Genomic DNA, 10,512 nt, shown 5'->3' with positions numbered 1-10,512 from the left:
ATGGCTTTAAACCCAGGACCTATTGATCCCGATGTTTTGTACGACCAGTCCATTCATCGATCATCTGTTGTATGGCGAGATCGTACTACTGGAGAAATATCTTGCAAGTGTCGAAAGGTAGTTCTCCAGCGCACTATCCCGCTCCACCCTCGAATACTATCGCTACTGCGCACATCTGGATTCTATGGGGTTGCCAGATTATGATTTATTCAGTTGGACTGGCATCTGATCACAACTTTGGTTAAGAGATGGAGGCCCAAGATGCATACATTTCATATGTCTGTTGGAGAGTGTACTATCACTCTACAAGACATAGAAGTGTTGTTGGGGTTACCTGTTGATGGTGAGCCGGTCACCGGAGTGATGTACGATGACTAGTTAGAAGTTTGTTAACTGTACCTCGGTGCGACCCCACCTGCCAACAAGATTAAAAGATCGAGGTTAAGTTTAATATGGTTAAGAACACAATTTCGTGAGCTCACAGATGATGCAGACGAGGTAACCATCATAAAATATGCGCGAGCATATATACTACAAATGATGGGTGGAAGTCTGTTTTCAGATGAATCAAGTCATTTTGTTCACTTGATGTTCCTACCACTGTTAGCTAACCTCCATGATACGGGGCCGTATTCGTGGGATGGAGCATGCTTGGCATGGTTGCATAGACAACTATGCAAAGCAACAAGACCTGAGGTTCGAGAGATAGTTGGGCCTCTCATACTTTTGTAACTATGGGCTTGGAAGCGATTTCCAACAATGGCTCCACAGCTACAACATATTAATGATGCTTAGTTAGTTGGATGAGCCTACGGTTCTCGGTATGTTGTTTTAATTCAATTTAATTTTTATATCACTGATCTAGTTAATTTAAATTCTAAATTATCAATTTAAAAATTTAGGTGGAGAGACAAATTTTGTGTGACTAGGACAGCCACACATGTAGTCAGCCAATATAGATACATGTTTGATCTGCTTCAACCTGAACAGGTACATTACACTAAACCTAATTGATTATTTTATACACATTTTTATTGTATTTGTCTTTAATATTCTCTAATATAATATTTTGTGTTTCAGGTTATTTGGGAGCCGTACAAAATTATTATGCATACTTTGCCTAATTTTTGTACGAATGGTCAAAACATATGGCGGACGATGAGTCCTCTCATATGTTTTCACATTGGTGAGTGGCATCTTCCTGACAGGGTGATGAGACAATTCGGTTTTCAGTAGGATGTCCCATCGCCTTGTAATACTGAACCCGTACTGCATGATATTGACCTAAGGACTGGAGATTGGTCCGAAAAAGTTGCACATTTGGTAGTGCGATGGCACTATCGTGCAAGGTTTATTGCAGTGGGGGTTTCTCTTGAACAGTTTGACACAGATGTCACTCCAGAATATATTCATTGGTATAATAATATCACAAGGCGCTACGTCACTCGTCCGGGAGCAGCTGTGGGTCATCTGGTAAATGAATGAATATTATCTAATTATTTTTAATTTAAATTTATTTTAAATATTGTCTAATTGTTTTATAATTCACAGAGATCGAACAACAGTAGACTCCGTGAGGTTGCGAATGATCCAAACCAGGTTCTTGCTATATGTAGTAGCAACCAAAGCTATATGGAGGAAATTCATTATATGTACAATATATCTATTGTTCCCCCACCAGCTCCTAGACATAGAGGACCTGTTCGGGAAGAGGATGAGTTTGTAGAGGTTGCACATAATATGGAAGAGTTGCCCCTTATGATGCAGACACGGAGTTAAATTGATTATATTAGTCCGATGATAATGATGCCAGCATTTGGTTCAAGACATTATGACTCAGAGGCTGGTCCTTCGTCTTCATACATGCATGAACATGGTCGGGGTCGTGGAGAGCATAATAAATATTCATATTATGAAGCGCCTGCAAAGGTACCAGAGCAACATCAAGAAGAACCCGAGCGACCTCAAGTTCGAAGTCGACGACGACAACCAACTCGAAATCGATGACGTCCGCCTTTTGGGACACATTGATTTTTGTAATTATTTTTATATAAATGAGATATTTAATTTACATTCTTTTATTTTTATGAGATATTATTTTTTTAATTTATTCTTTTTAGAGTTTAAATAAAATAATAAAATATTTTTAGAAACTGTTTTTATAAAATGGAAAATTAAAAAAAAAAGAAAGAAAGAAAGGAAGAAAGAAAGAAGAAGGACAATGTGTAATAATTAAAAAAGAAAAGAAAAAGAAAAATTTGTACGGATGACCCAAAAATTGAAGTGTACTCTCGCTCTCTATCAAAATCTCGCTCTTTCTCTTTTATTTTTATGAGATTATTTTTTTTAATTTATTCTTTTTAGAGTTTAAATAAAATAATAAAATATTTTTAGAATTTTTTTTATAAAATGAAAAAAATTTTTTAAAAAAAAAAAGAAAGGAAGAAAGAATGAAGAAGGTCAATGTGTAATAATTAAAAAAGAAAAAAAAATGGACATTTGTACGGATGACCCAAAAATTGGAGTGTACTCTCGCTCTCTATCAAAATCTTGCTATCTCTCTCGCTCAAAATCTCGCTCATAATCTCATTCTCTCTGAAAATTATGGAAACCTCTCAAAATTTCGCTCTCTCTCAAATTCTCGTTCTCTCTCAAAATCTCACTCTCTCTCATAATCTCTCTCATAAACTCGCTCTCTCTCAAGATAATAATGAAAACCTCTCAAAATCTCGCTCTCTCTCAAAATAATAATGGAACCCTTGGAAAAGTGAAAGGGCAAAGTCGATGGTTCAAAATTCGACCTATCTTGGTTGAATTTTGAACCCTCGACTTATTTTTTTTAAAAAAAAAACAACAATATTTTTACAAATAATTTGAAAACAGCAATATTTTCCTAAATAATTTCTAAAAGGACAATATCCTTTTAATTTTCCCTAAGATACACACCAATAATAAGATAAATAACTTAATTTGAAAGTAAAAATAATTTAACTAACTATAATTAATTAATTAATATATATATATATACATCAAATTTTGTTAATATATCTACGATATCTTTCTAAAATCGAAATCTCGATGTTAATATTAACATCGGCATTTTAATTTTCACTAAGACCATGTCGTTAAATCATGTTATCTACATTCACGAAGTTAAAGAACAATAGTAGCATTTAAGTTATTTATAGGTGGATCAAACTCGTTGTAGGATAATTATATGGTTTTTCAAAGTATAAAAGCTCATAAAATTTTACTCGAGAACATAGAAAATTTAGTAAATTAATTTGTAAATATAACCAACTAATATAATAATAACAACAACAATTAAAACGAGCATAACTCGATTAGGATGTAATATATGTTAGTGATTAAGAGATATGTAGTCTGCATCTCCACTTCTGATTGTCTAATAATAATATAATTTTGTTATTATTACTCACAACTTAGCCAAGTCCATTTATTCAAAATTACTAAAGGGATCTTTAGAGGTCATTTGTTTAGCAGACATTCTAGAATTTTATGGAGTGACTATCTTAATTATCGTGCTTGTTTTTCTATATTGTAAGATACTTAAGCATTTAGAGATTCCTAGACATGTTAGAATATCCTTACAGAAATCAGAAATTTCAGATGCAATCCTAAAACAAACATGGATTTTCCAAATTATCATATTCATGTTGAGCTTATCTTTTGAAAAGATGAATAATGCAAATAAAGAAAACTAATATATATATATATATATACGTTTTCTTTATTTGCATTATATTTTATGAGCACATTGTAAAATATCCAAAATATGATGATAATTGTAATTATACTTTCAAACTTTTCAATGAAAAAATTGAGCCCTTGGAATTCAAGATGGTGTGAGTTTGAGTTCAAGTAAAACTTCGAATCACACACTCTTATGAGTTCCAACATGTTCCTGACCACTCTATCAATCATTAAATTTGAAAATTGAAAACACCATCGTTTTTTAAGACAATGATGCTTTAGATTTATTTTTCTTTCTCGTCTTTTCAAAAGATGAAGATCTAAATAAAAAAAAAAAAAAAAAAAAATGTTGAACCTATCTTTTGAAAAGACGAAGATTTTGCAAAACGACAAGATTTTGTTGTCAGTTTTAAATATGCTAAGTTAAAAATTTATTATTTACATCTCAGACAAAAGTTAATTACATTAATTTATCTAAATCCACATGCAAAGTTTTTTTTAAAGTTCATATATGTAAATTTTTTGTGGCATACTTACCGTCTGTTTAGATTGACTATAGAAAAAATATTTTTTAAAGAAATCATCTTTATTTAAACTTTTTTTATTAAAAAAATATTTAAAATATACTTTAAAAGTATTTAAAAAACTATTTTAAATGGTAGTCAAACACTTCAAATTTCTCCAAATAATTCATTTTCAAAATTAACTATTTGAAAAGTTAAACCAAATAAACTATTACCTCATTAAAAATCAAATTTGCCACTCATCTTTATAGATGGTTTTTTTTCAATCATATTTATAGTTCTCCAACATTCTCCAAAATTATAGAAATTTAACTTTATTAAGTTATTTATATAAATATTTAAAACGACAAAATGATAATTTATTTTCTTAATTTTGATGCGACAAATTCCATTGTATTGAAGGAAAAAAAAAAATTGACTAGTATTTGAACACGTCATTTTAGTTAGAAAATAAAAGATACTTAGCATTCATATTTTATTTTATCATTGTTGCCGCAAAGAACTCGCATCGCTACGAGCCCTCCATCAACTTATTTATCGTACTAATGTATAGACCAGGTAATCAGAAAGAGTAAGGTTTGAGCTCTCATTTGGATATTACTTATTTATTCTCTTTTAAAGATCATTGAATGAAGCTATTTACTACTCTTCTCTGATACTCATCTCTAGTTGTTAGGGTTGGTATCCTAAATCTCGTGGTTCTTCTAGTTTGTAAATTTTGTATATAAATTATTTATTTAATAAAACAAAGTATTGTTTTATTCGACATTTAGATTGCATTAACTCAATCCAATAAACTAAGATCCAATGTTATTTTATGTAACTCAAACATGCATGTGGTTGACATACAAATAGATCATATTTAAGTAATAACTTAATGGTTTGTAGTATATGGAAAAGACTGAGTGTCTTATCCTGGTGACACTACAAATATAGCCCATTTTGTAATTGTTACAAGAGTTTGTAACACTCTGATCCTGATCGTTTATGTGGAGATATATGAGGGATGATATCCTGTACAAAGAGTTTGTTGATTTTATGGGCAAAGAAGTTTCGGTATTCGTAGTATTTGAAGGTTGTTTGTGCATTTGTGTTGTTAGGAGAAGTAATCCATTGAAGACTGTTTTCAAGAGGTATTTCCTTTTTCTCCTTCAACACATGCTTATTATTATGTTTATTCATGTATGTTTATGTTTTTCTTTCACCATTTTTACGTGGTTTCTAAAACGAAGTTTGAAGACACACGCATTCACGCGCTTTCGTTGCAGAATTTAATTCCTTCAATAGTTACATATAATATTACAATATCAAGGTTGTGGTTCTCGAGGTTGCAGGACGCCAGAGTCGAGATCAACTCAGTTATTTCCAAAATTGTATACATTCTCTAGCTTGGATGGTCGACTTGAAACTCAAGGTTTCAACTTTTCTTATTTGGGACACACATTTATCATGTTATCTTCAATTTTCTCTTGGACTTGGACTTGTCTATGGGTTTTGAGCCTTCCATGAGGCAACCCACAACAATTATTATTGTTGTTTTAAAAAACCGCATTCATACCATTTTGAAGTTAACTATAATTGTCAATCAATTTTAGCGGACGTGTTTTCAAATTGTGACTATAATTAACATCATGTATTCTTCTTTTGTCAACAACAAACATTAAAACTGATCCCAAGATATACAAACTATTAGCTTTGTTTTTTTTTATTTTTTGAAAAAAAAGTATTACTTTTTAAAATTTAAAGAAAGAAATTACAATCATATCATGCCATTAGTTTCTACTTTAATGTTCATTCAAAGTCTAAAGGTGATGAATATGGGATAAAAAGTATGATACTATTGCCTATTATCTGTCGACATCATTGAGCACTAGCTTAGGTGCCGCATATTTAAAAATACCCTCAAAGCCCTTTAAAATAAATAACTCAAAACTCTCAAGCTACTAAATAAAACAATTGGAAGAGAAGTAGGAATATGATTAATAATATTTTTAATTAAAAACGGTGGACTAACCAAACCGGCGTTTAATCATTGTCTTAAGACAATTGATCAAAAGATAATATGGGCCGTCTGGTCAGGAAAATTAAAAGGATATTATAATTTTAGTAACTATTTAAAAAAATATTATTATTTTCAAATTATTTGTAAAAATATAACTCGAGAGTTTGGTCGAATTTTGCCCTCGATCTTACCTTTTCGTTTTTTCAGAAAGGTGAAACATTATTATTTTGAGAGAGAGCAAGATTTTGAACGAGACAGCGAGATTTTGATAGAGAGTACACTTCAATTTTTGGGTCATCCGTACAAATTTTCCTTTTTTTTTTTCTTTTTTAATTATTACACATTCCACCTTCTTCTTTCTTTCTTCCTTTTTTTTTTTAATTTTCCATTTTATAAAAACAATTTCTAAAAATATTTTATTATTTTATTTAAAGTCTAAAAAGAATAAATTAAAAATAATAATATTAAATACCTCATTTATATAAAAATAATCACAAAAATCAATGTGTCCCACAAGGCGGACATCATCGATTTCAAGCTGGTTGTCGTCGTCGACTTCAAACTTGAGGTTGCTCGAATTCTTCTTGATGTTGCTCTAGTACCTCTACAGGGGCTTCATAATATAAATATTCATTATGCTCTCCACGACCCCGACCATGTCCATGCACGTATGAAGACGAAGGACCAGCGTCTGAGTCATAATGTCCTGAACCAAATGTTGGCATCATCATCATCGGACTAACATAATCAGTTTGACTCTGCGCCTGCATCATAGGGGGCAACTCTTCCACATTATGTACAACCTCATCAAACTCATCCTCTTTCCGAACAGGTTCTCTACGTTTAGGGACTGGTGGAGGAACAATAGGTATATCGTACATATAATGAATTTCCTCCATATAGCTTTGGTTATCACTACATATAGCAAGAACCTGGTTCGGATCATTCGCAACCTCACGGAGTCTACTGTTGTTCGATCTTTGCGAATTATAAAATAATTAGATAATATTTAAAATAAATTTAAATTAAAAATAATTAGATAATATTTATTTATTTACCAGATGATCCACAGCTGCTCCCAGACGAGTGACGTAGCGCCTTGTAATATTATTATACCAATGAATATATTATGGAGTGATATATGTGTCAAACTGTTCGAGAGAAACCCCTACTGCAATAAACCTTGCACAATAGTGTCATCGCACTACCAAATGTGTAACTTTTTTGGACCAATCTCCAGTCCTTAGATCAATATCATGCAGTACGGGTTCGGTATTACAAGGCGATGGGACATCCTGCTGAAAACCGAATTGTCTCATCACTCTGTCAGAAAAATGTCACTCACCAATATGAAAACATATGAGAGGACTCATCGTCTGCCATATGTTTTGACCATTCGTACAAAAATTAGGCAAAGTATGCATAATAATTTTGTACGGCTCCCAAATAATCTGAAACACAAAATATTATATTAGAGAATATTAAAGACAAATACAATAAAAATGTATATAAAATAATCAATTAGGTTCAGTGTAATGTACTTGTTCAGGTTGAAGCAGATCAAACATGTATCTATACTAGCTGACTACATGTGTAGCTGTCCTAATCACACAAAATTTGTCTCTCCGCCTCAATTTTTAAATTGATAATTTAGAATTTAAATTAACTAGATTAGTTATATAAAAATTAAATTGAATTAAAACAACATATCGAGAACCGTAGGCTCGTCCAACTAACTGAGCGTCATTAACATTTTGGGGAATCGGAGCAAGGGCAACATGGTGATAGGACCTCACACCTTTTTTAAATTTACTTGATAATAAAATCAAGGTTGACAATATTTTTTCAGACTTCTTCAATTATAGTCAATTTTAATATATGCACTTTCATTAAATTTACTCAATTATAGTTATTAGTTGTAACAAAATTCTATTATTGTTTTATTTTTTCATTAATGGTTATTAGCTTTTTTTTTTATTGGTCATGTATATATATATATATATATGAAAAGTAAATAAAGTAAAGACAATTATAAGCGATATCCTACTCATGAGCAAAATCCTCATGAGCGAGATCCTTCACCCACTTATCTCCTTGTCGAGGGTTGAAGTTTCGACTTATGTATGTCGAAACTTCAACCTTCAACAATTTATAGCGAGATTTCATTCTAGAGCGAGATCCTCATCACAAAATTAGTGAGATTTATGTATGTCAAAACTTCAACCTTCGACAACCCTAATATACATATTGTTTCCAAGTTTTTCTTTGTTTGTCGAGTTATCAACGTTTGACCTCTACATTAATCGAATCCTCAACCATCGACTTCTAACCTCGAACTCTCAAAACAACAATATTTCTCTAATAAGTTTCAAAACAATAATATTTCTCTAATAAGTTTTGAAAACAACCATATTAATATTAAAGGTCCGTCTGAGCTAGGGGTAATCAAAACAATTCCATAAACCGAACGGACCGAAAAAAACATGACAGAACTGATGTCGGTCGATCGATATAGCTTAAGATTTTACAAACGGGCAAACGGTCTATTGGAGTACATCCATTCCGACCGACCATCCAAGGTATACAATTTTACAATTTTTCTTTTCTTAAACGTGAGAAGGTTTGTGTGAAGAATGGAAAAAGATGACGTTGATGTGATGTCTCATTTTGTGTGCAGGCTGTTGCAATGGAAAAAGCCACCTTGGATTTTTAAAATACGTCTATAAAATTTAAAAAATCCTAATCGGTCAATCGATTTTAAATATATTCTCAAAACCGTCTACCACTTACCGACTGAAATCAATTGGATGATTTTTGGTGTTGGTTTATATCTAAAATCTATCCTATCGATTGATGCTCACCTTAATTTTGATGGTGTACAATTATAGCATAACTCGTGTTTCAAGTTCTAAATATAATAGTATTGTTTACCATTATATAGTCTACAATTATCTATAGTAATACTATTTAAAATCCAGTTTGTTATTGTGTTTATTATTTCTTATCTATCATCTGTCTCCATCTTTGTTATAACGTTTATTATTTATTACTTAAGTTAAAATAATATACATCCAAACACAGACTATTATAATCTAAACTAAAATAATTTGCATTTCAAACACAAACTTCTATAATTTAAGAAGTGATTCAGGTGCTAAATTGATTATTATAGTTTGTGGGTTATAATAGTTTATATTTGAGTACGTACCATTTTAGTTTGGATATAAAATAGTAAACACTATAACAATGATGGAAAGAGAGGATAAGTAAAAAATAGTAAATAGTGTGACAAATAGTAAACACTGTAATAAAAAATAATTTGAAATAGTAATACTATAGTTAATTGTAAATTATAATAGTTAAAAACATCAATTTTTACAACTGGAGCTTCGAATACGAGGTGGGCTATAATTGCTCACTCCACTAACTTGAAATTGGTGCCCCCAAACACACTCTACCGACTATTATAATCTTGGTTGTAATAACCAAATGAGCACCCAAATGCCCCATCAATCTCTAATTCTCTTTTCCAATTTTGTTTTAAGAAATTGGTTTAAATTCAAATTAGATTTCTAAGACTCATTTAGTTACTATTTGGTTTTTTATTTTTAGTTTTTAAAAATTGAGCATATAAACACGACTCCCACCTTTAAATGTCTTTCTTTGGTATTTACTTCCTACCAACGTTTTAAAAACTAAGACAAGTTCTGAAAACTAAAAAAAAAAAAAAAAAAAATTGAAAACTTGTCATTGTTTTTAAAATTTTGCTAAAAATCCAACTATTTTACTCAAGAAAGATGAATACCATAGTAAGAAATAAAGAGAAAATAAACAATTTTAAAAAATCAAATGGTTACCAAATGAAACATACATTTTTATAGTTAAAAGTTTAAGAATGTAATTGTTATTACTGAGAGTGATTTTTATAATTTGTCATTTTTTTTTAATATCAATTATCCAAATTTCAGAATCAAATTACGCAAATAGAGATGTATAATCTTTTGTTTGTGTTATGATGAGTTTATGCTTCTCAACTAATCTAATATAATAATAATACTTTCACACACTAGAACTCCTACTCTTTCATTTTCACTCTCACCTAGTTTATGACACCAAAGTTATTTTTGGTTGTTTTCAAAATCGGAATCAAACGATATTTTGGGAGTGAAATTCAGTAATTCGTGTAAAAATATCTTGAATATGCCCTAATTGGTTTTTTTTTTTAAAAAAAAATTGCAAATAAATAAATATATTAATTTTTTTTAAAAAAAC

General features: G+C 30.7%; 1 pseudogene; it reads left to right on the top strand.

Moving 5' to 3' along the window:
- LOC150037731 (serine/threonine-protein phosphatase 7 long form homolog) lies at positions 1-2,031 on the top strand (annotated as a pseudogene).
- The last annotated feature ends 8,481 nt before the right edge of the window (positions 2,032-10,512 follow it).

This window comes from Benincasa hispida, chromosome 2 (genome assembly GCF_027475165.1).
Source record: "Benincasa hispida cultivar pf3 chromosome 2, pf3_genome.v1.1, whole genome shotgun sequence".
Classification (NCBI taxonomy): Eukaryota; Viridiplantae; Streptophyta; class Magnoliopsida; order Cucurbitales; family Cucurbitaceae; genus Benincasa; species Benincasa hispida.
This window is presented reverse-complemented; position numbering and strand designations above follow the sequence as displayed.